This window comes from Hemicordylus capensis, chromosome 1 (assembly GCF_027244095.1).
Source record: "Hemicordylus capensis ecotype Gifberg chromosome 1, rHemCap1.1.pri, whole genome shotgun sequence".
Classification (NCBI taxonomy): domain Eukaryota; kingdom Metazoa; phylum Chordata; class Lepidosauria; order Squamata; family Cordylidae; genus Hemicordylus; species Hemicordylus capensis.
The window spans coordinates 289,449,724-289,477,316 of NC_069657.1; the positions used below are offsets into that span (position 1 = coordinate 289,449,724).

The window sequence follows — 27,593 nt, forward strand, 5'->3', positions numbered from 1 at the left end:
AGGTTGGGAAATGTAGGACTGACAAGCGGAAGTATTTTTTCACACAGCACATAATTAATCTATGGAATTCTTTGCCATGGGATGTGGTGATAGCCACCAGCTTGGATGGCTTTAAAAGGGGCTTAGACAGATTCATGGAGGACAGGTCTATCAATGGCTACTTGTCTGACAGCTGTGGGCCATCTCCAGCCTCAGAGGCATGATGCTCTCAATACCAGTTGCAGGGGAGCAACAGCAAGAGAAAGGGCATGCACATACCTCTTGCCTGTGGGGTCCCCAGAGGCATCTGGTGGGCTACTGTGGGATACTGGATGCTGGACTAGATGGGCCTTGTGCCTGATCCAGGAGGGCTGTTCTTATGATGCCTTTCAGCACCTTCCTATATTGCTGCTGCCCAATATAGTTGTTTCCCATATTCTGGGAAACACACCAGCGGGGACTCAAACCAAGAGCCTCCTGCCCTCTAGGCAGGTTGCTTCCGTGCTGCACCACATGACATCATACATTTCTTTCTTTCTTTTAATTAATAAGCTTTGAATTTGGCTTCCCTTGACATAAGAGTTTTGATTTTTCTTAGCATATGATGTGTTGATCCTCTTTCCCTCCTCACTGTTTAATGTGTCTGAAATCTGAGATGAGTTCACCACTTGCCCCCTGCATGTCATTACAACACTAGATACACTAACCCTGTTCAAATATTGAGGTTGTGCACATGACCTGATTTGCCACCAGCATGGGTGTGTGTGTGCTGGAGGGGATGGGAGGCAGGAGCCTGCCTCCTCGTAGATGATCTCCCTCTCCTGTTCGCTCTGCACAAGGGGTGCCACGGCAAATGTCAGAACAGGGAGCCGGTGGAGGAAGTCCTCTGGCATCCCTCAATGCACTGCACCAGGGGTGCAATGCATTGGGGGATCCTAGCTTAGCTGGGCACTCTTGCCACCTGGCTCTGTATGTGCACAGGCTGCCTGCTGCCTGGATGCACACAGTGTCCCGAACCTGGGGTTATGGGCATGCTCATGTCCTTAAACCCAGTTTAAAGCCTGGGGTAAATTCCTGGGCTTGGGGTTATGCCAGCATCAAGCTCGATCCCAGTGCTTCATGGGTAACCAAGCCCAGGCTGGACTGCCCAAGCCTGCGCTTGGCTGCTCGTGTGAACAGCCTCATTGTCTGACATCCTCACACCATGCTCCCTCACGGTGATTGAAATTTTGCTGATTCCTCCTTTTCCTGGAAGTGTCCTGCAGCATCTGAAAAATATGTCCCTGAAGGATGCACAATCCTTGTGATAAAAGCACTGCAGAGCTCTGGAACACCTCAGCTGGGAGACGCTTCTTCCTGGCATGTGGATGTACTGTGATTGAGGATGTTAGTCACTACTATGTTGTACATCCGTACAGATCTGTACACCCGTACGTGTGTGTGTGTGTGTGTGTGTGTAATTGACTGTGCAACAATGTCCGACTGAACGGGTTCCAACTCTGATATATCTGGAAAATCATTTGCATAATAATGCTTCCAGTGCTCTTAATTCTGGTAACTGTACCAGACAAATGAAAAGAGATATAAATAAAAAGCTGCATGGAGGGGTGTGTACAGGCATATGAACATTAAATTTGACACCACGGTCAGGACTGTGGTATTTAAAACTTGGAAAAACAATCTGGGCATTTTTCCCCAGCATATCTGGAAGATTTCCACAACCTTCATCAAGGTTTGTATTCTATTTGTTCAACCCCTCACCCCACCCCCATCCCAACTCCTGAATATTATCAGGTTAAGAATTAGTTTCATGGTAAGAGAAGATAGAACATAGAGAACTAATCCCCCTAAGCAAGTGAAAGGCCTGAAGCAAGGTGTTTAATCAATCAGTAAGCAAATGGAAGAGAAGGCAAAAGATAGAGTCCAAGTGGTTTGATGAGAGATTGCTTCTGAGCGCCAAGCTGCAACCCAGAATGGGAACCGAGAGCCTTTTGTCTTCTAGTTAAGGTTTTGCAGTGGCCTTGGGTTACAGCAACATGACATTTCCCTTCTCACCTCTTCATTAGCAAGCTCCTGTCATTCAATCACCAGTTCTTGACTCTTGACCTTGACTATATGCTTGTTTTTGCTTTCTCTTTTTCCTTCTCCTTCCTCACATAATAAAGACATCTCAAATATTCCTAGTCACTTCCTAACAGTAGTCATTAATGCCTGTAGTATGCAGGCACAGCACATGAACAGTACGGTGCACCTTTAAGGACAACCATCTTGCCTCTCCTTTTCTGCCCTTGCACTAGGACAGGGGATCCCAATCTTGAGGCTCCAGATGTTCTTGAACTACAACTTCCATCATCCCCAGACAGAATGGCAGAGGGCCACTGTGGCTGGGGATGATAGAAGCTGTAGTTCAATGACATCTTGGGAACCAAGCTTGGGAACCTTGGACTAGGAGACACCCAGCCTCAGGACTTTGCTTTTCTCTCTTTATGTTTATTTATTAGATTTTCACCCTTTTTATTATTCATAGTGACTTTAAAAAGCCCTAGTAATTAAAAGATAAATAAAACTAGCAACAATATTAACACAATTTAAAGACCACCAATAAAAAAGCAGTCAATACACAAAAAAGGAGAATCAACCCTATAGATGCTGTTGACCTGCAGGGATGTGCGAACTGGCTTAACCTCGAGCCGGTTCAATATGGAAATGGTCTGGTTTGAGGGGAGTGCTGCTGTGCCTGTGGGGGAGGTCTCTGGTGGGCCCTCCTCCCCCTGCCGGCCACTCAGTCGTCTAAGGGCTGTTTCGGCCCATGTTCGGGCCGTTCCAGGCTTTTTCCAAGGTAGTAGTGGCCATTTTGGAGGCCGCCGCACATGCGCCCTGGCCATTTTCATTGCCATGTCATGACCATTTGGTCATTACCATTTGTGTGGCCGGGTCATCATGCAAATGGCCAGGGCACATGTGCGGCAGCCTCCAAAATGGCCACCACTGCCTCAGAAAGGGCCAGAACAACCCCAACATGGGCTGAAACGGCCTTGGGGGAGACTGGGGGGATGTTGGGCAAGGGGAAGGGAAACTGCCAGAGCCACCCCTGCCACAGCTGCTAGCAGCACTCCTGAGGGCCTTGGAGGTGGTAAGTCCACCATTTTCTAAAAATGGGGGAGAAACATCGCTGACACTCCCGTTTGGGGCTAGAACCAGCTCGAACACAAGCCCCGCCAGGCTCCTCATTCGGAGTGCCAAAACTGAACTTGCCCAGTTTGGTTTGAGCCAAGCTTGGACCGAACCGAACCGGGCAAACGGGTTTTGTGCACATCCCTATCAACATGTATCTATGTATCTAAACTTGTTATGTGGTCAACACCTGTGTGGAGCTTGATTCAGTAATCAGAGTTCAATAGACAACACATCTACAGAGACAAACCCCTAAGGAGATACTTTCCAGGATTGGAAGGTTGCAGCGGCTGTGTCTGGGCATTCTAATCACAAAAGGAATCTATTCAACTTACAGCATTTGTCTCTTCAGGCAAAAGTTGTAAACATGAACAGTGTGGGGTTGAGGCTTTTTTGCTTATCAGCACCAGACCAGGGTTTGTGAGAGTGTTCCCAGGATACTATATGTGCCCTGGGCACGGCTTTCCTTTATATATATATCTATATATCTGAAAGGAATTACTGGTACTGTATACCAATGTCTACAAGAAGCAAATGCACACCCGAGTACAAATCAGCAACCTGTTTGTTAAACCTCTATGGCTGTATGGGAGGAAATAAATTGGGGAACTCTGTTAACCAGACATCCACACTTTGATTGAGTTGTATGGCCAAAAGGCGTGAATTGTACTAGCCAACTGGTCAGAGAAATCAAGCTCAGGGACCGCATGGTTTGTGAGGTCACACACACACACACCCCGCCCCACAAGACTGAGCTACTTTTAAAAGCCTTTGAACAGAATAACAAGAGAGGAAGAGAAGTAAAAGTTGAGCATTTGCTTTTGGAACTGTTTCAGCCTTATTCACATCATGCTCAACATTCATACCAGTGTATAGTCTACACAGGTATAGTTCTGCACACAAGTATCGTTATTCACACATTGTACTGAACACAGGTACAAAAGCAGACTTCCTATCTGCACCATGCATCTGAGAGCCCTGGTACCCAGGTTCACTTTTAAAATGAACAATGGTACAGTCACTTGTACAAAAACATGTATTTATTTTATTTTAAATTGTATTTATTTATTTATTCAGTATGTTTTTAAACTGCCCAAAGTGCAAGTCTTTGGGTGGTTTACAACAAAACAATACAAATCACATCAGAGAAATCAAAACATTACAATAATTTTAAAACACTGTATGACATCCGTACATTCTTACAACATAAAGTCTGAATATGGCTTTCAGATTTTTTGTTTCAAGATGTGGTGCTTGGATTCTTGAGTCACAAAACAGCTCCTTCAGAACATTAAACATGGGTCTAGAGAATATTGGACATCTGGTTACTGCTACTGCTTTGTGAATGCCGAAGAAACAATGGAATAATGTGCGGGGGCTTTCTTTTTAGTTTTAGTTTTAAAAATAATGGAGTATGAGTAAATGCATTGCCTATCCTTTATTTAAAAATTGGATTGCATTTTTCTTGCTCTCTGAAAGACTGCTTCCTTTTCTGTCTTTCTTTAAAATGGCTTTTTTGACCGCCCTATGTTTCCAAACTTTAAAATACTGCTGGACTCACATTATGAAGGTGTGCTATAGTTTTGGCTTCTCTATTCAAGTACTGGGTACTGTATCCAGGTAAAGAGGGAAGAGGAGGGTGCCTGCACTGTCCAAGGCCATGTCTCCAGCTGTTCCTGGGTTCAGTACTTCTTCGAGGAAGACAGTAGCAATAGCCCTTTGCATGATTTAGAACTCTGGGGTGCCTGGCATTCTAAATCACATGGAAGGAGAGACCCAAGGTTCAGCACTGCCACAGCATACCCATTTGGACAATGCCTGGCAAAGAGACTCTGCGTTAGGACAAAGCTAGTGGCATTTCTGTTGACATATAAGGGATTAGATAACCTCCGTTTTGCTAAATTGAAACGACTTTTAGTAACCCTTCAGGAGGGAAAAGAGAGAGAAGGCCTCAAGAAAAAACATTTCATCTTTTGACAGCCTTGGTAGAGATAAGGGGCCCAGATAAAACTCGGGGAAAGAATGTATCCTCTTGAGCTGTTTTAAACTGCCATCCCAATTAACTCTCTTAGGCCATCTTGGCAAATTGCTCCATTTCCTGAGCCGTGTCAGTGCAACATGGAAGAGGCCAAACAATATCTCCTTTGTTTGTTTTTTCTTGCTGCTGTTTTTTGGTATAAGTTAGTGGGAAAGGGAAGTTATGCACAACTGCAGCCAGGGTTTAAGATGCTCGACTAACTAAACAAGGTGCTATATACACACTCTGAAGCTATTCTCACAATCAGTAGAAAGTGGGCTAAGGGAACCTAGTGATCGTCTACTGATCATCGGAACCACCAGGCTCACAGGCGAGCCCCGTGGTTCCAAGGCGGCTAGCCCATCTAATCCCCCCTCCCCTTAAATGAGGTTAACGGAATGAGCACTCCGTTAACCTCATTTTCTTGTTTGTGTGCTGTAGCCAGCTTCCCGGCCTCAGGGGTCTCTCCAGAATGCAGAGGCGTAACTAGGGAAAACGGCGCCCGGGGCAAGCACTGAAATTGCCCCACCCCACCGCGCGCCCCCCGCCACCCCCGGAAATATGGAAATGTGTCACAGCCATAGTCAAATGTGGGTTGTGGGCTGCATCCGTGCAAGTATACTGGGACAGGAAAAAGGAAACATGAGGCTACAAGGCTCTTTACAAATATATATTTTAAAGAAATGTCTTGCACACCAACAGCCTAAGTTTGCAGTCCTCATGGCCAGAAAATAAATGCTTTTAAACATAGTAATAGGTTTTGTGTCCCAAAATGGAAAAGACAAGACAGGTATTCAGAGGCGTAACTAGGGAAAATGGCGCCTAGGGCAAGCACTGAAATTGCGCCACTGTCCAAGCAGGAATGATGGGACTTGTAGTCAGCAATATCTGGAAATCCCAGTTAAAAGGAACACTGTACCATCTAGACATGGTTGTTGATCAAAACCTGAAAACATGAACCATCTCTGTAAAAGACTTAGAACAACAGTCAGGAGTTATGCAAGGATTCCAAGTGTCATTTTCTCTGTCTCCTCTCATTCTTTAAAAAACATGACTTTGTCCTAGAGGATCACCTCCCCAAATAGCCTCTAGCAAAATAGGGGAAGAAGAAGGTGGTGGGTGGGTGTGTCTATAAACCAGTGAATGATTCCTGCCACCCTTTGTCTTATGATGACTGTTGGCTCATGATGGGGTATATGTGCATTCACCACGCTAGTGCTTACTTTGACACCAAGAGGGAGGAGGATACATTAGTTTGCCACACTAGACAGGGGAATTTGCAACAGGAGCAGATAGCCAAGTTCTGCCAGGGCCAAAACCAGCCCGTGCCAAACTAAGAAATCATTGTAATTTGCCCCTTCCTGTCACAAGCAGTGTGCTGTTCTTTTATTATTGACTCAAACTCTCAGATATCCCAGTCATGGATGGAAAATTCAGGGTCAATTTACAAGAGACACATTTTCTACATGGAAGTTTCTTCTGTGCAGGTGCTGTGCAGAAACCCATGTGTAGTGATCAATACATATGTAACTATTCCGCCAGGGGCATAGCAAGGTTGGAATGGGTCCAGAGACAGGATTTCAAAATGGGCCCCCAGACCCTCAAAGTCCAGGGCCTCCACACACCCCAGGCCCCCAAGGATTTAAGTCTGATATTTCAAAATAAGTATGCTACCTGGGAATACATTTCACTGAATACACGCATGCACACTTCACAGTATATAGTGATATACATTGAGTACTATATATTTGTGCTACTTTTAATGCCTAGAACACACTAGCAATGCTAATTATTAAAATGGACCCCTTGCTGCAGATTAGCAAATGATACTTTCAACCATGCAGGGTGAGCCTATGTTTGTTTTCTCAGAATTCTGAACAAATTCAGTAAAGTTTGATTCCAGGAGTCTTTTCACACCAGGCTTTTAAAGCCCTTTAACACACATCTCCTCTGGAATAGAGGTGCTGCATTCACATGTTGGCCAGATTTACCCTAAAGTCCCTGCAAGTTATTGGGGAGCAGTTCACACACAAGAAAAATAAAATAAAAGCACAAGACATGCTTCACAGTTCTCACTCAGACCTTCTGGACTGCAAAATAACTTGAACATAAGTGCATTTATGAATGAATGAATGAAAATAAATAAAATATACTTGTTCCAGAAGTGTTTGTAATTTTCTGACATGAAACAAGCCACCTATAGGCCTTTTTAGATAGTTTTTGTTTTTAAAGCCAGCACATTTTCCAGTCTGTTTTAAATTAAATATTCAGAGACTTCTCAGTCTCGCCCCACCCCCCCATATCAAAGCCCTATGGCAAGCAGATCCCTATATAGGGGGGTAACCACAAAAAGGAATTCACAGCCTACCTAGCAATAGCTGTTCTGGATGGTCTGGTCTGGGCAGAGAGTCTGCTGCCTGCTTCCTCCTTCCTTCCTTCCTGGCTTGCTGGGGCCTGCTGAGTTCAGGCTTCAGGGAGGCCTACTAGGAGGCCTCTCTGGAAGCCCCGCCCACCCGCCGATCAGCTGAGAGGCGGGGAGAGAAGAAGAGCTCTGCAGTTTGCAGGCTGCTCCGATCTAGGCCTCTACAATCCTAGGCCAGAGCTGGAGGCAAGTGGCTGAGGGGCCCTGGGGCTGGGCAGGTGGGCAATGGGGTGGGGGTGGCAGGAACTGGCGTGGCGCCCCCACCTCAGTGGCACCTAGGGCACGTGCCCCCCCAGTTACGCCTATGCCAGAATGCCCCGTGCACTTGCGCAGGCCATCCTGGAACTTCTGGGGGCCAGGCAGCCCCCGATCCCCGCAGCCTCCACTGGCTCTGTGATGGAACCGGCAGTCATGTGGGCAGCTGATCCAGCTGCCCAGGGCTTGGAGGCTGCTCGTCTGTGGAGAGAGTGGGCTAAGTCTGCTTTCTCCACAGACCTGCGAGAAGCTCTTCTCAGTGATTGTGAGAAGAGCTTCTCTGTTAGGGGTCTTTCTGTTTCTACTGATATGATTGATAAAACAAAAAGGGGAGAGACAAGTGACTTATGAAACACAATGCAATTGTGTAGATACATCGGGGCAATGCACATATGGGCAATGCCCACCGTGGCTACCCAATCCATGCAGCTGGGGCATGTAAAACAGGGTTGTGTGAGTCAGCTCTTAAACTATTGGTGCTTACTATTAAGGAATTCCTTCAGAGTACAAACTATGTGCCCAATTAAACACATCTCTGATCAGCTTCAAAATGAGAAGTACACTGCTTCAACTCTAAGCCCTCAGCTTGGCTTGCACTTCATGCTAAATTGTTGATGAGTTGCCAAAGATTTCAAAGTTAGAGCAATATAAACCTGAAGGCTGAAGATGTTTAAACTAAAAATGTTTCTAGCTGTGGGTGAAAAGGCGGTAAGGAAAATAGGACCACAAGACCATGCTTCAAAAAGACACAGCTTGCAATTCCAAGGCTAGGTTAGCTTGGGGCTGGCTTTTAAGCCAAAAATAAAATTAATTCTAGCGATTCATAGCCTAGACGTACAGGCCAACAGACTGTGAAATTGTACATTCACCTTGTAACATTGTGTTTGAGAGGCTGAGCAAGAATGCAATTTGTGAAATGGCAAATATTGCACAACCAGAGTTGCACAACAATACAGCTATTGCATATAATGGTTGGGTCATTGTGCAACTCTGGTTGCGAATTTTTGCATTTCTGCAAATTGCACACACACGCAGTGGTGCAAACAAAACATTTGAAGGTGAACATAAAGTTGGCAATATGTCAGCCACAGAGTGGTCCATTTCAGGTACAGCTGAAATTGACCAGAAAACTCCAGACGGGTTGTAGGTCTTATCACCTGCAATAAAACAGGTTCAATGCTTAACACAGTTAACAGGCTGGCCTGTATGATAGGAGAATATAGTCTATGGTCATTCAGGTTACAGTGGCTGACATATTGCGCAACATTCCATCTGCCTTGTAATGGAACATGCATGTAGTTTCACAATAGTGCTCATGAGCAAAATGCAAGACTTATGCAGATGAAGTTGTATGGTAGATGGCCATTCTTTCCGATGGCTGTCCATTGTGCAACTGCATTTGTTCAATACTTGCATTCTGTGCAAGAGTGCCCTTGCACAATTTCACTCATGTTCCTTTACAAGACAAATGGAACTTTGCACAGTATACCACAAGCAAAAAACAGGGAAAAAACCAACCTGTTCCATTCTAAGGATGCCTTGAGGATAATATATTTTTAAATTAATAAAAAGAACCAGAGAGGAAACAACTAAAGCAAGCCGTCTTCACCTTATCACAGAGTGAAGCCAATGAGCCCCTGGAGTCTTTAGTCACTAGAGACTCCAGAGGCCCATCACCATCTCTGTATGGCAGGGATGGCCAACATAGGTTCTATAGCTGTTGGTCTACAACTGCCTTCATTCCCAGCCACAGTGACCAATAGTTGGGGATTATGAGAGTTGTAGTCCAATAACAGCAGGAGAACTTCAGATTGGCCAACCCTGCAGCCAGGATGACTAAATGTAGCCCATTGTGTGTGTAATATGAGCTGCCAGATGTTTGACAACTCTTCTTCCCTGTTCTTGCAGTTTACGACAAGCAGTCAAAAGCTGAATGTATCACCCTGGGTGACTGTCTTTGGCTTAGTAGGTCATAGGTTGTGTTTTAGTCACCCTGATATCAGAGAGAGGATCCCCCCCCGATATTAAACACTGAGTTAGACAGTGCTTGTGGGGATGATCTGTTAATAAAGCATTTCCCCCCACCAGAGTCTTAAGGATTTCCTTTTTTAGTATCCACACACACTGCTATTCCAGGATCAATTTGGATAAGTTAATAAATATATGATATAGGGAGATAATAGCTAATTGTGACACATGAAACAGCCATCACGGAGTCAGCCAGTTTCAGAAGACCAAGCTGTTACACTAGTCATATATAGGGTATACCCTTACACTCTTCATAAGAACACCATGATTATTTGAACCGCATATAACTATCCATATATGATGCATTTCTTCACTGAAAGTGCTTCTGAATGAAGAGGGACGTCATGGGATAAGTAAAGCTAGAATCATCGCAATAATTAATTACATTGTGTTGTATCCTGACATGTGAGCAGAAGGAAACATGCTAGGGGACTTCCCACCTCCATCCCCTCTCCACAGCAGCTCCCCATACCCCTCATCAAAGGCTTTCCTGACCCTTGGGAAGAGGGTGGCTTTTTGGTGCTGGGGAGCTCAGAAGGACGCTCTTTTAGGAGAGGCTTTGGGAGGCCCAAGGGGTCGCTGTGGGGATGGGTAAGTGGGTAAACTCCTTGTGTTATTCCCTCCACCACTCATGCAAGTCAGAATATAACTCAGTGTAACAATGCAGGGTGGGGAGAGTGAGGGGAGGGCATGGGGGAAAGTGCATTTGACTGCTAAATATCAAATTGGGGTTGAGTAGGGTTCTGAAGCTAGAAATGGAAACTGCACACAGCCCTGGGTGCTGAGTTTAGCCATTTGTCTGTGTACGTTCTTTGCTGGATTGATGAAGTACATGTATATGCAGAATAATTATAAAAATGTCATCTTAATAGTTAATCAGTATCTATACTACACTGAGTTATTAGCCTCCCAAGCTTCAATCAAAATGCCCCCCCCACCCCGTCTTGTAATTAGGAACTTTCCCCAAAGGATTAGAATTTTGGAATAACAAAATGAAGGAAGTGCATGCTATCACAAGTAAACCACACTGCGGAATATCTGATTGCATCTGTGAGACTTGAAAGCAGATTAGATACATGATGTGGCTCAGCTACAGAAATATCATATTCATGCCAAATAATGAATTAAGTTTGGTGACACTCTGATTTTATAAAATTTTTACCTTTGCACCAGGGCAAATTACAACAATATAACTTACAAAAACAATAACTATTGATTTAAGACACAAGATGCTGTCTCATAGAACAAGCTGTAATATCAGCTATCGTTGAATGCTTCCGAATAGTCCTAACAGTTTTATGAGGTTTCTTCCTTATGGAAGAAAGAACATTCTGCAAAAAAATCTGGATTATGAGAAAAAGTAAATTGGTATATTACATTAGATAATTTTCTGGAGAATTACTTCTTAACATTAATTTTCTAATCTCTTTGAATCAATCACAATTGTTCTTAGAAACTAAAGAAAAAGCACTGCAGCATTTAATGTTAACGCTGTATGTGATTTATAATGCTGCATTAAACAGTCCTGAGGTCTGGTTGTGTGTGTGTGTCTGTGTGTGTTTTTAAAGAAAAAAAAAATAGATGTGAATGATGCCCCACAGTGGTTGAACATAAATATTGTTTGCAGAGAAAATAATGTTTAGCATTTACACAAGAACAAATATTATTGCATCGAACACAAAAAACAATAATGCCAGTTTTAAAATCCTTTGATGAAAGAAGTCTTTGCACAACATGTCTGCAAAAGAATGATTGCTATCACATTATTCCATACCGCAGTGGATAAAATGCATAGAAATGGGAAACTCAATTCCCGGTTGAATCAAGATGGACTGTCAGATCTGCAGGCAACTCAGAGGAAAGTGATCAAGCATGCTGTACTCATCCTTTTCAAGTAGAAAACTGAAGCTAAGAACACCAGTTAAACTTAAGGTTCCGTTATAAAAATGTCCCAAACTTATTAGCATCTGTACATTTCCAATGCATCAAAGTCTGTTTCTGTGCACAGATCAGGTCTTTCTCCTGCAAAAGAATGCCCAAAATGGTTAAACAAATTTAAAAAATCCCCTCTGCATCTAGCACCTAGGAGTGCATATACCGTGCTGAGTGTCCAACAGATGGTCAGAATCAAGTGCCCCTTATGTGCTCAGTACCACCAAAACTAGTAATGCTGATTATCATCTGTATCCATGGGTGGAGACAATATGCAGAGTAATGGGAATCCATTTGTTTTCTTAGAATATCAGGAGGTTAACTTTATATAAAACTCACAAATCTGTCTGCATCACTAGCCTATGTCGTTTGAAGTCTCCCTCTATTATTGCCTTCATATTGCCAAATCTATAACCACGTTGCAAATGTATTTTAAAGCATACAAGGAAAAACAGTTATTTGTTCTTGCTCTTGTCAAGACTGAAGCCCTTCCTCCCTTCCCTAAAATGTACTTCTGTTAGAAATAATTTGCTGAGACAGTAACAAGGGGACCCTAACTGAATATGGCACCCCCACTCCTGTCAATTGGTCTGTGCCTGCTCAGTCAGATATTAATTATTCTTTTGAGGTATGAATGTCTTTCCATATGTATTGTTTAAAGCAAAAGAAATCCATCACATTTCCAGGCACTCCATCTTGCTGTGAAGTCTAATGCCTCTGTTAGTCAGTACTCATTTATTTTCTCCTGGAAAGATCTGTCGTTCCTTTTCCATCTAAGTTGGTACCTTCTTTAAAAGAAAAAAAAGAGCATAGCAGAGACGGATTGAATTGGCATGCTTGTGGGCCCCGCCCCAGGAGCACCGGGGGTGGGGGGGCAATCACAAGGCTCCCTGGCGTCCGTACTCCTTAAAGGGGGCTGGGGCAAACAAGCCACGCCAGCCAGTTGGTTTGGCGAGCGGCCGGCATCTCACAACCTGTGTAATATATCAACAGAGACCAGGGCCCCTCTTTGCCTAGCATGCTTGCCTTTCAGCGTGCCAGAGTTGGTTTACTCTGAAAGATGTTAGTGGAAATATATTGTGCTTTGCAGCCTCAGTTGCTTCGCTTCAGATCCCAACGTAGGCTAAAAAGTCAAAGGGAATCTCTTCTTCTGAGTAAGCTGAAGAGTGCTGTAAGTGGACATAGTGGTTCCAAACATGCCCAGGAGCAAGGCTGCACGTTGCATCAAGGTGTCCGTTGTGTTGATGATTATTTTCCCAGCAGCTTGAGTCTGTAAAAGCACAACAAATGAAACGTTAAATGTTCTGACTGTTCATTCATGATACACACACTATACACACTCAGCAATGCGCATGGTGCTTTAGAAATTATGAGAGAGTAGATCCTTGTTTCAAGGAGTTCACAATGTAAAAGCTGGCATGAGGGACACAGCAGAGACAGGAGATGGAAACTGAGGCAGGAGGAAGAATATGCATTTATTTCAGTTATATTTACTTAAGCTTAGTTTTCTTAGGGTATGGGGACTAGGATGGAGTTGTAACTATATCTTCATGGGAGAGGTGGGCTTTTGAGCAGGATGCAAAGTGAAATTTTAGGAACCAGAATGTAATTTCCATCCCAACCCCTTTTACTGACTATTGCTTCCATCATACACATGAAAATTTTGTATATTCAGTCTTGGGGATACAAATGATGGAAAGACAGATTTCTTCTAATGTGACAATTTTACACCCCGCCCCACGTTACTGAGGCTGATTGCCTTAATGCTTATCAATATATAGTACCAGGTGCGTAGGGAGGCCAGCAGCGGCCCCTGTTCCACCCGCCACCACCGGCCCCCAGCCACACCCCCTGCATCTTACATCAGATGCAGCATTTGATGTCAGATGCAGGAGGCAGGGTTTTGCTCGCAAACGGGGCCGCACATCCCATTTCCAAGCAAGTTCCCAGCCAGCACTGCATTCGCAGTCTAGTCGGGAGCGGCTGTCCCTGCTTTAAAAGGCAGGGAGATGCATTCCCGGCCAGGCTAGGAAGCAGCCGCTGGGCTAAGCTGCTGAAAACAGGGAGCAGGGAAGGGGGGTTTGCTCACAAATGGGGCTGTGCAAAACTTCACCCCCTGCGCCTGATGTGTGATGCAGGAGCTGTGGCTGGGGTGCAAGGATTCTTTGAACCTGTTTGCACAATGGTGGCTCCACCCCTGTATGGTACATCAAAACAGACCCAGGGGATTGTCTACCTTTATTTCCCAAACTGAAACACATCTTCTAGAACAGACATACCCAACTTGTGACCCTTCGAGCCAAATGGGTTCACCTGCCCATTGGGGTTCAATAAACCTTGTTGCCTCCCTAAGACTACAAAAAGAGGAGGGAATGGGTATCAAACACCTGGCAGGCTGCAATACATGGCCAAGGGGCTACATGTGACTTAGTGGTGGGTCATAAGGAATAGAATGGGATAGAGGAATGACAGAGGAACCCTAGAAAACCATGTGGTCCTCTTTCTCTTCTCATGCACATGAGCTGTCTGTAGGAGCCAGATGAATTGGTAGTGGCCACCCTTCAGCACAAGTCCATCGGGGTGGGAAGAAGGATTTAACTCTGTCCTAGATTAGAGCCTATTTCCATTGTCCTATTTGGTTATTCCTATACTCCCAGTTACTGATTGGATAGAATGAGTGAAGTGATAAGGTGTCTGCATTGTCCAGATTTCCCAATTGTAAACTCTGTGTGCTGCTCCTGCAAACTGTGGGCTGTGTTTCATTGATTTTTCCCTATGAGCCCCAGTTCATCATTATTCTGTGTAAGAGTAAAGAATGAGAGTTTATGGCTTCAGCCTTGGTAAGTGCCACTGATGCTTTAATGCATTATAAACAAATAAGGACATGCAGAACAGCAACTACTGAATGCAAGTTCTAGTTAATAAGAGACAGAGGTGTACAAGGTGAGAAGAAAGTCATTCTATATTAAATTGCCATAGAAACCAAAATGCTGCCATTTTGCCTGTATGATAAACTATTCTGCCAACATCAGAGCTTCCTGATCAAAGAGTATTGTGTGCTGTAAATGCCATAGAATCAACTGAATTACGGTAAATGCTGCAATGGCCTTCATTCAGATCTCTTATGCTACAACTGTATTCTCAGCGGTTACATTTACTCATCTTGGTGCATGTGAGTTACAAAATCAGTTGATTTCCCTGAGGCTGTGATTCTCCTGTATTTTTTAAGATCGGATTTTAATTGACAGAAATATTTCACTGTGTTAATGGCTTTGGAACCTTGCCATGCTAATTTTATTAACATTGTCTTCACGTATTAAATGTACCGTTTTTGCAGTTTAAAGCCAATAGGAAAAAATAGCCATTGTTTTAATTTAGCTAAAGTGTAAATTGTACTTCTTGCATCGTATAGCCTAGTCTGATACCAATGGTTTAAAAACAACAACAACAACAACAACAAAGGTTTCATTAGACATCCACAAACAGGAAATTGAGTTCCATCAAATCTGACATTTTCCTGGGTGCGACACATATTTCTACCTCTTTAAACAAAAGAGACACATTTTTGAGACATAAATAAAATGCAGAGAAAGAGATTGAGGTAGAAAGGTCCTACCTGTAACAGCCTGATATATCCTGGTGTGATCCTCCGCAGAGGGATGACCATTTTATCCTACTCTTGGGCTTTCCGTTTCTAAAATCGGAGAATGCCAATGTTTTTCAAGATTAGCTAATAGGTGACATTCTTAATGAACTCAAGAATCCCATATAAATGTAAAGATACAGGGCCAGAATATGATGATTCTACTGGAAACGCTTTGACCAGCACTATCAGGGAGACCTACAGCTCAGATGAACAAACTTGCATTGTCCCCCCGACCCAGTGCTATTCTTCTCATCAAGCCTGTTACATGCCAGTGTCCTAGGAGTATATAAAGCCCAAGTCAGTTACATAAGCTGTCACATGTGATCCATCTGAAAAGCTTAAGTCCTGGAAGAAGGCCTTAACTTTCCTGCCTGGAGCAAGGTATGTCAACAATAGCAGAAAACTCTTTTGGTTTCTCCCAAGCTCATTAGAAAAGTGAATCAAGAGTTAGCCAGCTTTACAACAAAGGGGTCTAAGCCTTTGCCTGCTCTATAGATAGAAAAGGTTATGGACTCTACTTTGGGCATAGGAGGGTGAGAAAGAAGGTCATTGCAGAGTAATGAGAATACAAATTGGATTCTACTGATTTAATATAACATATGGCCACCTCTGCATGATCTTGCATTTAGCCTTGACCCTTCTTAAAGGGATGAACTAAGTTTAGTGCTGGACAAACCTGTGTAGGTGTGGATAGGTAAAGTGTTTCCTGTGATACATATATCAGATGCTAGTTCCCATTTCTTAGTGCTAAGTCATTAATCCACTTCTTTTGAGGCTAAGCACTTCCCTGCTGTGTGATTTGTGTAGTTCTTTCTTTAAAAACAAAACGCCAAGCAACTTATTCCCTCCCCTGCAGCAATGCTTTACCATGTTGTGGTGTGATCCAGAGGTGGATCCACCATTGGGCCAATGGGTTCAGAGAACCCGGGCCGTGCTCAATCAGGGGCCACGCCTCGCAGCCCCAACATGCCCCTCGCGCCAGATGCCAGACACAGGGGTGCTGGTTTAAATCCCGAGCGGGGCCCACACAGCCCCCATCCAAGAGTTAAATGGCCACTGCATTTGTGACGCGGCCAGGAGCGGCTCTTCCCTGCCTTTAAGGCTGTGAATGCAGTGCCAGCCTAAGTAGCTCCTGAAGGGGCCGCGTGGCTCCTTCAGGAATTAAATGGCCGGTGCTGCAAGCATCTTCTCCCAGGGAAGAGCCACTCCTGGCTGTGCTGTGAACGCAGTGCCAGCCTTAATTTAGCTCCTGAAAGGGCTGTGTGGCCCCTTCAGGAGCTAGATTCCATCTGCTGCTGAATGGAGCCTTGTGGCTCCATTCGGGAGCCAGGCCACGCCCCCTGTGTCTGACGTGGGGGCGTGGCTAGCCCTGTGTCTAATGTCAGGCGCAGGGGGCGGGGTGATCGGGGCCACTCACGCTCCGCCACTGGTCCCATCTTTGGGGGAGAAAGGCCCAGATTGAAAGGCCCTGGCATTCCTAGGCACAGAATGGGAATGCTCCCTGAGCCTGAAACCACTGAGAGCCAGCTCCAGACAATAATGAGCTGGATCGTTTTACAGAGCTTTTCTGGCCCCTGGCAAAGAGGAACCAAGCCCTCAGATGCACAAGGCCAATGGCCCAGCTCAGTGGTCTCCAGAGTAGGCCACCATGGCAATGCCCACTGTACAGGTAAGGTAAATGGGCCCCAATTCAAAAATCAGTCAGGGCACAAAAGAGAAAGCTACCAGGAAAGGCAGGCACCAATGCAAACATTTGTTGAGACCAGAAGCCACTTCTGGGCAACATAGTACACCAAAAGTTTTACTAGCTACAGAAGCTCTTCACACGATCCATGTGAAGAACTAGCAGGCTATCTGCGGGGAAGGAGGGTTTTTACTTACCTTCCCCACAGATTATCAGAAGTGGTTCGGGGGGGGCGTGGATCACCCACCCAGACGAGTGGCGACTCTCCTATGGGCCTCCCGCGCCTCACTTGACTGCTCGGGGTAGGGCTCAGGGAAGTGCCGCTGTGTGGCACCCTGTCTCCCAAAGCCCCAATAATGCACCGTGAAAGTGTGGCTCTGCCCTGTGTGGAGCAGCACAGATCTCCAGAGGCCAGGACAATCCCCCAGGATTGTCCCCGGCAGACTTTGTGCGCGCTTGGGCTGCATAAAGCCCTAGTACCCTCACAACCCCAGCGCCAGTTAGGGGTGTGCTTGCACCTTAAGCCTGGCTAAAGGTCAGGGTTCAAAGTAGGGTTAGATGGGCGGGCAGCGTCGGGATCCGCACAGATTCCGGCGCTGCACACAAGCAGCCTAACCCAGGCTGGACTTCCTTAGCCTGGGTTAGGCTACTCATGTGAATAACTTTATTGAGGCTCTCCAGATGAGCAGTGTGGAGAGCCTGCAGGACTTGTGCAGGGAGAACAGGCTCCCAACACATGAGCATTCAGCCCTCCCTGGGTAGCCGAATCGGCCACCCACACGATTACTGGCTCTGTCATGGAGCCAGTAGAGGTGGCAGGGATTGGGGTCTGCCTGGCCCCTGGATGTCCCAGAATACCCCGCGCAAGTGCGCAAGGCATTCTGGGAAGACCTCCAATGCCAGGAGGCTTGTTGTAGCCTACTGGCTGGGGGTCTCCTCATAAGCTGCCGTGCCGCAGTGTCTCACGGTCAAGGAAACAGGGTTTCCAGCACTCGCTCCACTAACCTCATTTTAGGGAAGGGTAATTTGGCAGGCTCGCCGCCATTGAACCACTGGGCTCACCCACAAGCACGGTAGTTCTCATGATGGGGGAAAATTGGGCTAGTCTTCCTTAGCCCACTTTCCCCTCATTATGAGAAAAACCTCATTGTCTTTTCTGCTATTTCAGAATTTCTGGGAACTGAAGGTCTGTCTAGATCAACCTTGTCTACACTGAGTAGCAGAAGCTCTCCAGAGTTTCTGTCAAGGATCTTACTTGGTCCTAGTTGGAAATGACGAGGGTTGATTCTGAGGCCCTTCTGCATGCAGGTACCTTTTCATGGAGCTACAGCCCCTTCCCCTTCTCCATCCTCCACCTGTGCTTGGATTCTAGCATGGTGGTGAAGGAACTTCACATGAAAGCAGCTGCAAAAGCACTGTCCCCTCCTCCGCACCACTGCCAAGTTGCTATATCTTGGATCTGTCTTACAATATAATATTTCACCCATCCCACCTCCTTCAACTCAAAACAGAACTCATGAAGAATAGTTCAAGAAAGCTGCACTTGTTACTCTGTAGGCTCTTGCACTGCAGCTGGTAAAATAATCTCCAGCTGAGCTCAATGGCTTAATTTTCAGTGGGCCTACACAGTGTAAACATGCATGCTAAGTCAAGATGCTCACTTTTACTCCAAAAATTCCAGTTTTACTCAAAACCTTCTGGCAGCTGGCCCAGAGGTCACTCAACCAGTCAGGCTGCATGTTTTCTTGTATCCATTGCTGGGAGTATAGCTTACTCCCAGCAATGCCTGACAGCAACTGCACCGAACCAAGTGAACTGTTCTTGTATTGAAGATCTCCAGGGTCCCTTCCATTTGTAATGTCCTATGAGTCTAAGTGGGGCATGGTCAGCTGGACATTGGTGACTTCCACAGTCAAAGAGCAAAATGCCAAAAGAGTCACAAGTCTGCCTTCCTTGCTATATGCATTCTTCCTTTGTTACTATATGCATTCTTCCTTTGTTACTAGGACAGAAAAACCTAGTTTCTGCCTGGTTTTGGCTGGCCCTTCATCTTTAGGACCCTTAGGTATGCAAAAAACTCCAAGGGTATTTGCCATTTCCTGGTCAGATGACTCACTGAGAGTTAAAAGTCAGTGAGGGAAGTCAGTTGTTATTGTGGACAGTGGGAAAGTTCTCCTACACTAGGCTTCCCTGATTAGCTCTGTGAAGCCCTACCTCTTGTCAACACAATTACAGAAAGGTATAATTCTCAGCAAGTATGCTAAGGGTTGCAACCTTGGGAAGAGATGACATACCAGGTTCCTCTGATCACTGCAAATATAAGATAATAGACTGGCTGACTGAAGTGTCTATTCCCTGTGAGAGTTCATAGTCAGATATGCACCGTGTGCAAGAAGCATCAGTTACTGGAGAGCAAAATGTTCATATAAGGAAATAAGGAGAACTTTGTAAATTCAAACCCAAATTCAATCTAATCCAGCCCTTTGTTTCCCATAGTGACCAGCCAGATGTATCTGGGAAGCTTAAACACATGGCATGAAAACAACAACCCTTTGCTCTTGCTTATCTTCAGCAGAATACTGCCTCTGAACATGGTAGTTCCATTTAGCTATATTGTATAGTTATAGCAAATTATAGATTTTGTGAGTTAAATATTGTATGTTGTACATTTAGCTATTATTACAATAGCTATACAATTACAATATTTACAAATACAGTTCTTACAATAACTGAACATAAGAACATAGATCCATTTTCCATTAATTTGCCAAATTCTTTTTAAAAGCCATCTAAGCTAGTAGCCATCACCACATATTGTAGCAGTGATTTCTATATGCAATTTTGTCATTGAGTGATAGTCTTATTTGCCACGAGGCATCATAATCACCATGGGCACAATCCAGCCAATGCTAAGTACTGTTAGGTCCAATTGACTTCAGTGGGAGAGATCTGAGATTATTCTTCAGTTTCTCATATAAATAACTGAAACCCGGAAGTATTCAGTTTTGACTAGATTATGTGGCCCATGACTTTGGGCTGCTTCACTTTCTCCTTTCTGCTGCTGTGAGATGCTAGAAGCAGCAATGCATGTGCACACGTGGACCAGCCACTTCAGGTCTGATGCTGACCAGGGCAGCCAGAGGGTACGCTGTTACCCCACGCCAGCGATTTTGGGCACAGCACTGACGGAGGAAATGCAATGGGGATATGTGTAAGAGCACCCTCCCTGCTCCTTTAAGGTAACCCCCCCCCCACTGCCGAGCCGGCTGAACCAGGTCAGAGGTCCTGAACTGCCTGCCCATCCCCTCACCTGCCCGGTTGTGTGCATGGCCCCATAGTTTTCGGACAGCTTTCCAAGGAAGTCCCATGTACAATGCATTGCAGAAGTCAATCCTGGAAGTTATCAAAAAGTGGACTGCTGTCCAGGAGAGCTGTAGCTGGCACACCCCAGCCTCAGTTGGTAAAGGCCACTCCACGAGCCTCTACTACTATGGCTACAGCTACGGCTACTGCTGCTGCTGCTATTACTATTTCTATTCCACTTTTAGACCAAAAAAAGTGATCAAAACAGGTTGCATAGGAAAAAATGCCTCTAGTGACAAGGTTGGGTGGCCCCCTTGATCCTTGGGGATCGAGGATCCCCGTCCAGATCATCGTTCGTGATTGGATGAACTATCCACCCTCCTCCTTGTCTGTGCATAAACTATGATAATGTGTACACTGAGTGCCCACTAGTGCTGAGTGATGATCAAGAAGCATTCAGGCAGTTTGAAATATAGAAGTATTTATCTGAGAAGAGGCTGCAGGCAAAGCTCTTAACCAGAATAGATATTTTATCAGTGACAGCAAGTCAAAGATACTGACCAGGTTATTCATCCGAGATCAGATTGTAAACACCACCTGTAAGCAAACGGAGATGCTAAATGTCCTTAAGGTGCGGTCCTGCCAAAATTAAGCTCTTACTTGAATCACAGGCATTCTTTTCAATGTGTACAGCAGTGGGTTTGGAAAGTGCTTAGCTTTGCGGTGGCCTTGCCCTTTTTGCTCACTGATGACAGCAGAGAGTTTTGCACTCTCTGGAAAAGATGGCGGATAAGATCTAAGGCCTGTAACAATGGCTGAGGTGATTCTTTTTCCTTAAATGCCCTGTGACATAATGGCCACCTCTTGGCTGCTGCTCAAGTAGCTGCATTCTGGGACTAACAAGCTAATGTAACTCATCTGTTAAGTGCCTTTTGGAGTATGAGTTCAAAGACACCAAGTGAATAGAAATGATAATTTCCACCATTAGTGGTGGTGGGATGGCTTAAACAATTAATGAGTTGACAGTTGCTCTTTTGGCTTCCTTGCTGCTGCTGCTGCTGTGTGGAGGACCAAGGTGGATTGGGCATAATGCCCAGCCGGATGGTGTGGGTGCTATATTTTAAGGTGTTCTGCTGAACAACTCCTGGGCCCTGAGCATTTTTATTTCAGTCCCATTGATCTGGAAGAGTGAACATGTTTTAAATCTCTGCCATTGAAATCAAGGAGACAAATGTGCTTAGCTTTGGAGTGTATAAGCATTACAAATTAGTGATTAGAATTTCAAATGCACAATTACAGGCATTCTCTGTACTCAACTGTCAATGCCAGTATTTCATGTTGATCAAAGTATTTCATGCATTCTAAAAGCCTTCTTAAAAGCTAACCTATCCAAGAATGCTTGGATCAGATCTATAAAATCTGATGTTCATCCTTCCAACTATATGCCACTAATATGAATTATTATTTTTTATTTTGGAAAGGGTCAAATATGCTTAAATAGTTTCAGTAAGGAATCATTCTTTCCTCAATGAATTTTTGCCACCTTCCTCAAAGTGTTCACACAGTTGGGGTGATCTACTACATGTTGCTTTAACTATGTTGCTTACCTATGCCTCTTATCTATTATGGGATTAATATCCTAATCTGTTAAAATAACAGATCTTATTCTGGGAATAGTATTGTGCCAGCACAGTTTGTGGCTATTTAACTAGGTCAGATAGATATTCTTAGAGGTGATCTACAATGAGAAGTACATTGCACTTTGGATGAACCTTGCTTTGATTTGGTTAATAAGAGAATCTTCCACTGTAGAAAGTGTGACTGCAAAATATACAGTTTTTGTATATACAATATACAATTTTTAATGGGGTGGAGACATGTTTTTATTCAATCTTTTGTTTTAATTTAAACAGATCTTAATTCTGGTTAATCTCCAAGGGCATCGACAAAGAGAATGTAAAAGATAAAAGACTGGCATAATAATGAAGAGAACAGAAGGAACTAAAATCTATACTTAATTGTGCCACAGGAAAATGAAGATTTAGGAAACCTTGAGAGGTGCTTGGTGATCTAGAATTTCAGCAGAGATGCTGTGCTGGAGGGAAATCATATGAGGAAAATATACATTATTTGTTAAGATTTACCACCGTCTTTTTCTCTGTCACATGATTTGGACATGACTAAAAATGGTGTTACACTTCAGTGCTTCCTCTAATATTATTATTTTTTGCATCCTGAATGACAAACAGAATGAGCACAGATTTGTCTTCCTTAGCCTTCACAAATATTCTCTTTTGTTTTCTTTTTATTATTTTGTTTTTGCTATCATCTTTCCCCTTTCCCTGTTATCATCCCACACTCAAGGTTGTGTTCCATGTACCTCAGGTTTAATCTCAGTTATGTGCCAGATTATATAACTGTGAGAGTATTGGTTTTGTTTTAATCGCTGGAGAAACAAAGGTCACAAACGGAGGTTATACAAAAACACAGAGCTGTAGCTGGGGAGAGCGGGGGCCTGTGTTCACCCCTTTCCTTAGCATCCCCTTGGAGTGAGGGAGATAACGAAGAAATTAGGGAGGGGTGGAGCTTGGTGGCCCTCAGGAGCTGGCGGCCCAGGTTCTTTGAACCCATCCACTCTACACCCTGCAGAAACAAATGCATGGTCATGTTTTAGAAACTACCTCTACGGCCAATTATAGTAATGGGGGGCGAGTTGTTAAATCAGATTGTGTGGATTACGCTTTTCATGTGTTAATCATGATGTGTTAATTTTCATGAGCCATTTTGGAAGGGCGGTATACAAATCAAATCAAATGAAATCAAATCAAATAAATACATACATACATACATACATACATAATCCAAATTCTGTATTCCTCATTCTGCATTCAAAGAACATCTGATACTTTTATTGGTATTATCTTTATCTCTTTCCAGGACTGCTGGAATATTTTTGCATGTCAGGTAGGAGTGGAGGAAATGTTGTCAGGTATTAGAAGACAACATTCTGTTACCCAGTCAGAACTCTGTGGAGTGAAGGGCAGATGGACAGAGCCTGGTAGCCAAGGGACAGAGTCTGTTGGTAAATGCTCTGTTCATCTAAAGTGTACAGCTAGCACATGTGCTTCAAAATTACCTGGCAACAAACAATACATTCATACCTGATATGAGACATCATAGTTCAGCCGAATACAATACAGGATACACATGCAGAGCAAGAACTAAGAATGAATAACTCAGTCAGACTAGTCCAGCTTCAGGCTACATACAAAGTTACAAAGGAAGAGAGAGAGAGAGAGCACATGCAGCACATCATCACGGGATTAAGTGTTTAGCCACCTAATGGCGCAGCGGGAAATGCTTGACTAACAAGCAGAAGGTTGCCGGTTCAAATCCCTGCTGGTGTGTTTCCCAGTAACACCTATATTGGACAACAGCAATATAGGAAGGTGCTGAAAGGCATCATCTCATACTGCGTGGGAGGAGGCAACGGTAAACCCCTTCTGTATTCTACCAAAGACAACCACAGGGCTCTGTGGGTGCCAGGAGTTGACATCGACTTGACGGCACTCTTTGCCTTTGCTTTAGCTAGCCTAGAGAATATTGTCCCATTTTTTTCAAATGGAGGAGAGTGAAACTAAGCACTCCCCTTTCTATGAGAAAGGCTGATGCCAAGCGCGCATACACACACACACACACACACACACACACACACACACACACACTTTCAACATGATTCAAAGCCTATTCAGTTCCATAAATGTCAATGGTAAGTATACATAGGATTGCAGTTGCCCCCTGTGCACACACACACACACTCTCTCTCTCTCTTACACACCCCCCCCCCAGTGGGACACTTCCCCCTCTAACGTGGATCCTGCTGGCTCCTGCTCCCCACCTCTCTGGTGCTCACTTGCAGGACTGTGTCAGCAGCTGCAGTACCTTCCTGCTCCACTGCTGCCCTCTGCTAGCACATTCTTGGTCCTGGGTGGGTGCTACACCAAATAAGGAAGAGGCAGGCAGGGACTGTGGCGAAGGCTGGCAGCCAGAGGACTCCTGGGCAGCATCCTTACTGGGCATGAGCAGCATGTCAGGTAGGTTCAAATGAGTGAGGCCAGCCAGCTAGGCTCCTCCGTGCTCTTGTTGTCTGCTGATCTGCTGATCTATTGATTATGCCAACCGCTGCTGCCAAGCAGGCGGAGTGGAATGTCACAGCTGGGGATCTCTGTGTTAGGGTGGGGCAGCACCACTCCAGTGGGGAGGGAGGAGGTCTGGGGAGACAGGATACCACACATGCACACAAGCCTTCCAGTCTTCCCCTGCCCAGTATGTATACATGCATAATGTATGCATATGCAAAACAGATACAACTTTAAAACATTAAAAAAAATAAGAGATGGAAAGGGAAGCCTGGCTTTCTCCTTCACATCCAGCAGCAGGAAGGTGCATAAAAGAGGCCAGGAATGTTTTGGTCATCTGGCAATTCTAGATGTGGAGCACGGTCCCCTTGCACTGTGCTACAGAGCTCTTTCTTTGGTACTCTACTCTTTCTACTCTGTCCTCTCATCTTATTTTCATTCATTCTACCATGTATATTCTGTTCTCTTTCAGACTTCTTACCGACTCTGCTTGTTGAGGAGCAGGTGGAAACAGCAGCTTCTGTGAGTGGATGAGGGGAGAACAGCCTCTGTGTGTGTGTGTGTGTGTGTGTGTGTGTGTGTGTGCGTGAGAGAGAGAGAGAGAGAGAGAGAGAGAGAGACTGACTTTCTCTTTGCACAGCAATGGTCTTGTTCAGGAGAGTAGCCATCACTGGTTCTCACACCTTTGGCCTCTTAGCAAGAACCTGTCAAGTCCTTCAGTTGAAGTTCAGCGCTCTCCAAATGCCTGTTGGAGACAACCTTTGCTTGCCAACCAGCATATAAGGCGAACAGTGTCGTTCAGAACATAAACTTCACATACTTCTTTTGAGATTCAGCACTGCACAGCATTACTGTGTGGGTGCTACGCACAAGGCTCTCTAAGGTATTATCTAATACTTCACTCTCTTTTTAAAGCCTGAGGATATTTCCCTCAGTCATCTTATTCAGAGCCAGGTTTCAAGTTTTGCCTTTAAGCTAGAGATTTTTGTCTTTTGGTTACAGGGTAAAATCTACTGGGGAAAGAAGGAGGTTTGAGGCCTTCAGAGGAAAATGTCTCAGAACAATTCTCCTGGTTTGTCCAGTGACATGCTCAGGTCCAAGAAAAAAAAACCAAAAACAAATATATATATATATTTATATATCTGAATTGAAAACAGACATTTTACCAGAGATTCCCAGTATTGTTCTTTAGTTCTCAAAGCTTTGCATGCTCAAGTTCAATTCATAGCAAGAACAATGCTGATGTTGGCAAGGAAGCAGGGCTTATAGTCGTTCCTCATTACCCTGGCAGGAGCTTGGGGTTTTTTGGTTGTTTTTTAAAAATTGTTTTCACTCCTTAGACCTTTCAGGATATTGTGTACACATCTATTTATTTCTAACACCATTTGAGGTTCAAAGACCTTTACCATACGGATAGAACATGGTTTGCTGAGCTGAAGCAGATGCAATTTACAGCCTGCTTATCTAAACATTTCAGAGTTTGCTTTGTCACGCTACAGCATGAAGCAGAGTAGCCCAGCAAAATGCAATTCATCTGAGATGATTTTGTGTGTTTGCTAGGGGTGTGTGTGTGTGTGTGTGTGTGTGAACACACACTGAAGAGCTCTGGTTCTTCTGAACAAGCATGATTGTCTGGAATAGGTTCTCTCCTTATTAAAGGGTGCCCAGTTGTCTAAAAAACAAAGTGAAGAGCCAATTCCAAAAGCAAAGCATAGTAATGGACATGTCAGGAGAAAAAGATGGATGGCTCTGCTGTTCTTTGCTGGACCATAGTTTAATTTGTTAGACAGAGATAAGAGAAAGCTTGTGTTTATGTTTTTTTTTTACCAGTTCCAGGACTCTGGTGAACTAATGTGAACTCTATCCCGCAGATAAAGTCATCTGTCCTTGCATCATATAACTCAAGACATTCCCTGGGTTAGAGCTGCAGCTCGCCTCTCTGGCTACTGGGGAAATATGAAAGCAGTTCATTCATTCTTGGTGGGTTCCCCCCCCCCCAACTATGTATAATAGCTGCATAGGCAGCTGTAATAATGTTTTACTTGCATGCAGTTTTATTATTTTCAGAATGGAATTTGTATTCCTTGCTGGCAACTTATGAAGCATGGGTTCTTTTGTAAACACATACGGCACACTGGGACCAAATCCAAGCCCACGATGCTCTGCAATATAATTTCAGAGGCGAAAAATGTTTCCTGTCCAGTATTTTGTTACGGTGCCTATCCGAGTAGAATGTCACCTGGCTTGCTAGGTATTGCTAGCCAGTGCAGGGATCTGAACCTGACGGTCCTGTAGGAATAGGTAAGAGTAATGTTTAACAGTATATTATAGAAGGGTAGAGGTAGACTTTATGAACACATCTGCTACAAAAAGTACTCCCTTTTTAATTTGTTTGACCATTGAAAAGGTTCAAAAGTGTCTGCAGCATAGGCTACCATTCAAGTGGTAGCCACTCTCTTTCCCCAACCTCCATTCAAAGCAAGGGCAATGTGATGCATTGCTCTCACTCTGAATCAGCTTCATGATGTAACCACATTGACTATGTGACCCCTAAGTGGCTTTTATTTTAAAATAGCATCAAAGCGAACAGGCTGGAAACAACAGTGAAAGGAATAAGAAAAGTGTCAGATCCAATTGCCCATCGACAATCTTATTTAGAAGTCCAGATCAGCTGTAGCATAGACCTGTGACACCATCCAAGAGGGCATACCCTCACCTCTTACTTGTAGGCTTCTCAGAGGAATCTGGTGGGCCACAGTGTGAAACAGGGTGCTGGATTGGATAGGCCTTAGGCCTGATCCAGCAGGGCTGTTCTTATGTCCTCTCTCCCCTCACCTTTCACCCCAGCCTCCAACCCTCTGCCCCTCACTTTTATTAATATCTTAAAATAATTAATTTTGATGTAATAATTAATATGCTGAAAATCGACCTCTGACCCGCACAAGTCATGGTTGGTTGCCATTATGTGTCACAATGGAAATCTGCCACTTGATATCACACTGTGCATTTTCCTA

At 44.4% G+C, this 27,593-nt stretch overlaps 1 protein-coding gene and 1 long non-coding RNA gene across 8 annotated transcripts in view; one reads left to right on the forward strand and one right to left on the reverse strand.

The window, feature by feature from the left end:
- The window catches only part of LOC128340689 (uncharacterized), a 35,424-nt gene extending 12,782 nt beyond the window's left edge, over positions 1 to 22,642 (forward strand). The window contains exons 1-3 of one of the 2 annotated variants that reach the window (XR_008313888.1): positions 11,673 to 11,807; positions 19,634 to 19,731; positions 22,354 to 22,642. This is a non-coding gene — a long non-coding RNA (uncharacterized LOC128340689). Of the gene's footprint in view, positions 1 to 11,672; positions 11,808 to 19,633; positions 19,732 to 22,353 lie in introns of those variants that run through there. The other variant, XR_008313889.1, reaches the window with a different exon arrangement.
- The window catches only part of ERICH1 (glutamate rich 1), a 204,651-nt gene that overhangs the window by 50,864 nt on the left and 126,194 nt on the right, over positions 1 to 27,593 (reverse strand). For 5 of the 6 annotated variants that reach the window (XR_008313879.1, XR_008313882.1, XR_008313881.1 and 2 more), the window contains exon 7: positions 7,539 to 13,077. The gene's annotated coding sequence lies outside the window, so the exon portion shown is untranslated. Of the gene's footprint in view, positions 1 to 4,175; positions 13,078 to 27,593 lie in introns of those variants that run through there. The other variant, XM_053286156.1, reaches the window with a different exon arrangement.